The following is a 7,546-nucleotide window of genomic DNA, read 5'->3' as shown; positions in this document are numbered from 1 at the left end:
CTCCCTATTTTTACAAACATGGGTTGCTGAAGACCAATTCTAACCCGGATCTTCACGTTTTTGTGTGTGTAATATGTGGCATTTTGTAGAGACTTATATAGCGCTATTATTACATATTTCCATTAAAAACCTCTTTTTGTGTGTAGTGTAAGGACACTCGTATCGGATTTACATTTTCTTGAAATGACTGGTATATTTCAGAGAGCAAATACTTAAGACATAAGACCCAAGTCCAGACCAGCGCTGAATGTTCATTTTACAGTTCATATCACTTGAACATGTGGCAAACTCCAGGCACCAGGAATCGGACTCGAACTTGCACCAATCCATCCCCGAACGGTGGTGCTTTCTGTATCACTCACAAAGTTGTTATCAGTTCCTGCCCCGGTGTGTACTTTATATACTGTAACAGCAGCATTGACATATAAAGCATTGGAAGCTATTAGTGGTTTAGGTAGGTCAGAGGGAAAGTCTAAAGACTTTGAAGGGTCATAAAAAATGAAATTATATAATAACTGTTTCTACAGGAAGGGTTATATGCAGAGACGAGGGGCTGGTCATACAAAATATGTCGAGCATGAGGGGAGAGTACTATTTTTGTACATTAGTACATTAACAATCTACCAACCAACACTGCAATGAATAACCTGTCATGAAAATTTATATTATCGAATAGGATTCACTAAGGATTCTGTTTCTCAATTGCCTTCCAACACATTTAGAGTAAATTTAGGCTTGCCTCGTTTTTTAATCGTAGAATATGTGTGCTTTTAATTTATGGCTAGATTTCTCTTCTGTCGCCAATGGCTGAGGGATGGTGTAAATCCAACTAGGGTCCATGCAGGTAGCAAAAAATAATGTAAGTCCCCATGGTCCCTGGTATGGTGACCTACCTTCAGTTATTGGCGATTTATAGCCCACGTTTATACTGTATTGTTTTCCCCTATAGTTAAAACGTTTTAGATTTAATTACTAGTTTTACATACATATCTGTGATATTTTAGTTGTTTTACTGTCCTTCGTCGGCAGGTTCTTTATAATATACATATATTTCATTTCAATATCGGCTGAAATATTGCCGATGTGACGTTAAATATTAACTCACTCACTCACTCACTCAATTGCCAATTTAGTCGACGGTGGCGTGAGTGCTTGGGGCGCATGGATCACGACACTGTGCACGGTAACTTGTGGGCAGTTCGCCACCTCTACGGTATCCCGGACTCGAACCTGCACCAATCCGCCTCCGGCTCACGGTGGGAAGGATTGCTCTGAGAATCTTATTGAAAGTAACCCCATAAGTTGCGGTCTCCCGAGTTGTACAGGTATACATGTCATAGCTCGACGTTTTCACATATCTCATATTGCTTAAAAGATATCTATTTATTAAGTAATGTAATTTCAACAAAATCATTTTAACGCTTCATATATATGTCATAGCAACGCTGCATCACGTTTGTAAACATTACATTGTGACGTTATTTTAAAGTTACGTCACAGTACACTCTGGACCTGTAGTTACTCCCTGAAGATACAATTAAAATGCATTGAAGGGAAATTCATGTTGTGTCATTATTTTGAGGATTTCTATATATGATATAACATATAAAGCGTTAATTTTGCTGAATATATATAATTTATATTTTCCCTTCACCTGTGGCTGCAATTCAATTTCCAATAGCCATTGTTTGTATTTCAGTACATTTCGGTGACTGTACTGACGCTGATGACTGTGCTGCTAACGATACCGATTGTAATGAAGGGAAGTGTACGTGTGACCTAATGCACGAGTACTCGAGCGGCAACTGTGTCCAAGGTGAGTTGTGAAACGTGCAATGCCCAATTACAATATACTTCTTGGGCTGTAGCCTAATGATTAAGGCGTTTGCTCGTCACACCGAAGACCCGGGTTCGATTCCTCACATGGGCACAATGTGTGAGACCAATTTCTCGTTTCATCCGTCGTGATATTGCTGGAATATTGCTAAAAGTGGCGTAAAACTAAACTCACTCACTCACTATCAACAATTTCCTTCTCAATTATCAATGGATGGGCATTCTTCAAGGACACCTATTCTGAAATGTAGTTAATATATACTCAACAAAATTACAAACCTGACATTCCCATGATTGGTAATACTTGAGAGGGGTGTGTGGTGTGGTGGTTCCTTGTTAGTTTCGTAATGTTCCATACGCACGGCAATGACATGGAGGCTACTTGAACGTGGCGACGTGAAGAATCTGGTCATGGAGCGTGAAAAAGCGTGAAAAGCACTCAGGTGCAGCTAGTCAGGTAATCACCTTAGAGATCGAAGGTGCCTTATACTGTAAACACAGAAATTACTTAACAGGAAAATGCATCAACATTGCAAGTTAAAGAAAAGAGGAGAGTATGCCGCGACTCACAAATCAGCAACGTGAGCGTGTCGTAGGTGGACTTAATACTGGACAATTGAGTTGCGTGAACCATGGCCCGTAGTCGTCAGACGAGACCTAGTTTAAATTCACGTGTGCCAGATATCCGGCTAGTCTCATGAGTCTGATAATGGTCTGTCTTATACAGCCTAACGTTCTGGCAATATGGCTGTTCGAATTTCATCTGTCACACTCCAGTAGCTCGTTCTCGGTCCGCTTCTGATACTCTTGGCATTTGATGTGTACCTTTAACAGTTATACCACTAACAATCTCAGTCGACTGTGTTTTATACTCTTGGCGCAAAACACGCACGTGGGATTCAACAACAAAGTCATTATGTTCATGACCTCCCGTGGACAACGCTGCCAAAGGATATCTGTGGAGTAAACAATGTGTGTGACTCAGGATTTACGCACAAAATATTTTAATACGAATACTGACATCGGCAGAGGCTGTAGTGTTGAAATATTTAATTGCTGACTACCTATCCAGGTGAGATACAGCTTCATGGCATTCTTCCTTATTCGACGTGGAACCTAGGGTCGTGAATATATACAGAAATGTATGCGAGTTCTTTACAATTGAAAGAAATAGACAGACACCAGTCATTAGCATACATTGGGTGTAGTATCTACTATTCAAGCTCTGGAGCTTTGATTAAAAAGTACCCTTGAAGGTCCGGGTTAGAATATTGCCCTTCAGTAACCCATGCTTGTCGTAAGAGGCGACTAACGGGATCGGGTGGTCAGGCTCGCTGAATTTGTTAACACATGTCATCGGTTCCCAGTTGCGCAGATCGATGCTCATGCTGTTGATATACTGGATTATCTGGTCCAGACTCGATGATTTACAGACCGCTGCCATATAGCTGTAATATTGCTGAGTGCGGCGTAAAACTAAACTCACTCACTCACTCACTCAATCACTCATTAAAAATGTTTCGATAGATTAATAAATGAGGATGTTCAATATTTATTGGAAGATTTTTTCGACGTCTGGTATTAGACACGGTTGCATGCTAAGTCCGGTTTTGTTTATTTTATTCATTAATGAATTAATATCAGAATTTACACAGAGTGGTTTAAGGGGTATATTTCTTCATGAGGTCCATGCAGGTAGCAAAAGTAATGTAAGTCCCCATGGTTCCTAGTATGGTGATCTACCTTCGGTTGTTGGCAATCTATAGCCCGTGTTTTATACTGTATTGTCTTCTTTAATTTGAATGTTTAGCTTTGCTTGCTAGTTTTACATTCATATCTGTGATTCTCTAGCTGTAACTGTACTGTCCATCGTCGACAGGTTTTAATCTTCCAAAAGTTTTCAGTTTTTATTGTATAAATTGTTTTCGTCACGATATGGCTGAGATATTGCCGATGTGACGTTAAATATTAACTCACTCACTCACTCTTTGTTCATGACCAGTTAGAGGAACTTTAACTATTGTTGTTTGCAGATGATCTTGCTTTGATTGATGACACAGTTATAGGTTTCAAAAAAATTAGATCTTTTTAAAATTACTGCTGCAACTGAGGATTGAAAGTAAATTTGGACAAGACTAATGTAATTGTATTTAGAAATGGTGGAATTCTAAGGATTTTGGAAAGATGGTCCTATGCTGGAGTTGAACTAAAATGTGTTACATATTATAAGTATCTTGGACTAGTATTGTCTTCCAGATTAGTTTCCAGAAAGGCGTGTGACACTTTAACTATTCAAGCTAGAAAAGCAAGCTTTCCAGTTCATAAGTTACTGAAATCGTTTTCAACGCTACCTGTTCATAATGGCCAAAGTATGTTTTAGTCTAAAATAAGGCCTATTTATTATATGGTTCGGAGATTTTGGGATATACCTTTAGGTCGTTGATAGAAAAGGCACAGAGTGACGTTTTTAACAGGTGTCTTTGTGTTTCAAGGCGTACTTCTAGTGATGCCATTTTAGGAGATGTAGGTAGAAGTTATTCATGTGGCATTCCAAGATTTCAACGTCATCCTTTTGAAAAATTATGGTAATCTTAAAACTATTTTGGGAGTTGAGAAGTATGTATTAGAGATGATTCAGTCAAAGGATCTCTAAAGGGTATACTGTAAATTTCGTTGTGCATCGCATAAATTAAATGTTCAGTTACTACGTTTTAAACGTTTGAAAGATCATAACCAACTGTTATGTCCTCATTATAGGATCTATTGAAGATTAATTTCCTTAAAGTGTCCCTCTGTTATGTCCTCATTATAAGACATGTAGAGAACTGTTTATACCACCATATTATTATAACATTCTCCAATGATAAACTTGTCTGTATATCACTGTTACTCAAAAGAAATACATCATGTTAAGTAGTCTTGCATTGTATAGCAATATATCTTGAGCACTGTATGATTTTTATATCTTACCACTATGGGCCATGAGGCCTAATTTGCAAAAATGACTTGTCACTTGTCAATACATAGATGTCTACTTAATACTTCATAAAAAACAAAAGGTAGGGATCGTCTCAAAAACAAAACCGGGACGTAAAGGAATGTTAGACAGAAGTAGTGGTGGAATTCGGAAATTGAAAATAAACAGTTACTGATTCCTGGACTACAATGACTATAACTCTTTACGAGATGGGATTTCGAAAAGAGGTGGACGTGGCGGTATCCACACCGTTTTATATTCTATGATGTCAAACTATATCAGTATCATTCGTGACAATTGCAAGCAGGGCTACTTGATTGTTGACATGTTGTTTTCGAGTCGAAAAGAATACAGGAGATCATCATGAAGGAACGGGTGGTGATATTGTCAAAGCCTGGCTGGAACATTAGCAACTATCCAATCTATTAACTAAACCACCAAAGTGTCAATGTCATGGATAATGCCAGTGTCTTGTCGGCCTGGAACCATATGCTGCTGGAGCCAGGTGACACCCAGAGGCGATAATACAGGAATCTTCCAGTGTCGAATCAAGACTATTTGAAACTGAAGTTCTACTCATGGAGAAACGTCGCCTGTTCAGATGTCCCGGAGACACAACATGGACCCTTTCAACTGCATAGTTCACTTGTGACCTCAAACCTATTGAGCTTATCCGTGGCAGGATAACACAACATTCAAATTCATACCATTCAAAGGGTGGATCAACGTTGTTGGAATCAGATGCTATGGCTAAAGGCTAAACGTTCTTAAAATATAACGTCAGTTCCACCAATGTCATGACCTAGATATCAGCCTTGTTGCAGCAGTTATAGTAATGGGTTTCGATCCACAATACGTTCGTAGCGCTACAACATTCGTAAGCCTATCATAAACTAAAGTGTTACGACAGGTCGTAACTACGTTTGTAACGAACTGGCTTATAACGAAATGACGGATATAACGTACTCGTTTTGGTCAAGAACATTTGCTATACATGTAGATTGATATGCGTATGACGAACTATGGTTATTAAAAATAAAATGCGTGGTACCTCTCAGTTCGTTTTACCGTAGCTTACTAAAGCAGGTCAGTATGGTGTGGTCCTTGTGTAGATGCTTCTCTAGTGTCGGTGGGGTAGCCTAATGGTTAAAGCGTTGGCTCGTCACGCCGAAGACCCGGATTCGAATCCCCACATGGGTACACCGTGTGAAGCCCATTTCTGGTGTGCCCCGCCGTGATGTTGCTGGAATATTGCTAAAAGCGTCGTAAAACCAAACTCAGTCAGTCAGTCAGTCAGTAGATGCTTCTCACCACAATGTCATACACCTAAATACTGGAGCGGAGAAAAATTCCAGCATTTAACATGTACTACCTCCTCAGCAAACGTCAGATGAGATTTCATGTGATTTTGATAAATTGTCCTGAATGTTTAAGACGTAAATGCAGTTTTGGTCATCACAAAATCTGAGAATTATGGGTACTAAGTACTAATTGAGATACATAATAATGGCAGTCATTATTTTCAGAATATATTTTCTTTCAGGGTGTTCGACATATGGACCGGACTTCACTCTATTCAAAAATAAAGTCTTGAATGGGTACAACAACAGAATCATCTACAACGTAACTACAATAGAGGCATGTATGTCGTTATGTTTTGCAGAAAAAGATTTCCTGTGTATTACAGCAGATTATAAACATGCAACGGTAGGTTCCTGCTTCCTGAGTAGATCAGCTCTATATGCGGTCCCAGCAAATGCTGTTGCGAACTCTCAGACATACCATCAAGTTGTCCGTAATTGTGCTTAGGATCCTGTCGCTCCGTAGTTCCATGCAACATTGGTTTAAACAAATATTGAACCTTTCCATATGATTTTATGTTTACAATACGTTGGCTTACGAATATACTTAAAAACATTAGGAATAAGTCTTATCTTGTTTCGATCCATCACACACGGTGGGCTGGCGCTCAGTTTACTTGCCAAGTGTGAATTGGTTAGTTTGCAATGTATTGAAATTTACGTTTTGAATAGCTCTTTCAAAATATTTGATTGATAGCTTCATCGTGTATGTTGCTTGTTAATGCTTGTCACAGATGATAAACCCATGAAGACCCTGGAAAGAATTGACCTTCAGGGACCCTATCCACAAAGCGTTCGTAGCACTACGACATACGTAAGCCTATTTTAAACTATGGATTTACGACAGGTCGTAAAGTTACGAGCGCTTTGTGAATCAGGGCCCAGGAACCCATACTTGTCGTGAGATGCGACTAACTTGCGCGGTGATCAGGCCCGCTGACTTGGTTGACACATGTCATCGCATCCAAATTAGATCGATGCTCATGATTTCCATCACTGGTTTGTCAGGTCCAGACACGAGTATTCACAAGAAATACATTGATAATGAAAATGATAAAGTGACAGGTGAGCTATGTTTTACATCCCTCACAGCAACGGGATTACACACCGTACACATGACCCAGAGGAAGCAATAGGTTCACAGGATATGGTGACATGAATGGTATCTGGGAACGTAGTTGTATGGAATATTTGTATACTTTTGTGAAATCAAACACCACGAATTAGAAATAATAATACAACATATGTTGTATTTAGGATTACACCTTCTCAGTAACTTACGGATTCTACTACCTTTAATTGTTGAGTTCTTTCCGGAACTTAGGCTCTCCGAGTGATGCGCGTTATCGCTGGCACACAAAGTCAGTTATGT

General features: G+C 39.2%; 1 long non-coding RNA gene across 1 annotated transcript; it reads left to right on the top strand.

The window, feature by feature from the left end:
- Nucleotides 1–1,147: 1,147 nt before the first annotated feature.
- On the top strand, nucleotides 1,148–7,131 carry LOC124268045. Its single transcript, XR_006896185.1, has 3 exons — nucleotides 1,148–1,325; nucleotides 1,700–1,816; nucleotides 6,357–7,131. It is a non-coding gene; the product is annotated as an uncharacterized LOC124268045 (long non-coding RNA).
- The last annotated feature ends 415 nt before the right edge of the window (nucleotides 7,132–7,546 follow it).

The sequence above is a fragment of the Haliotis rubra genome, unplaced genomic scaffold (genome assembly GCF_003918875.1).
Source record: "Haliotis rubra isolate DU_JTF1 unplaced genomic scaffold, ASM391887v1 Scf1359, whole genome shotgun sequence".
Classification (NCBI taxonomy): domain Eukaryota; kingdom Metazoa; phylum Mollusca; class Gastropoda; order Lepetellida; family Haliotidae; genus Haliotis; species Haliotis rubra.
The sequence above is the reverse complement of the archived record's forward strand: the minus strand, read 5'-3'. Positions and strand labels throughout refer to the sequence as shown.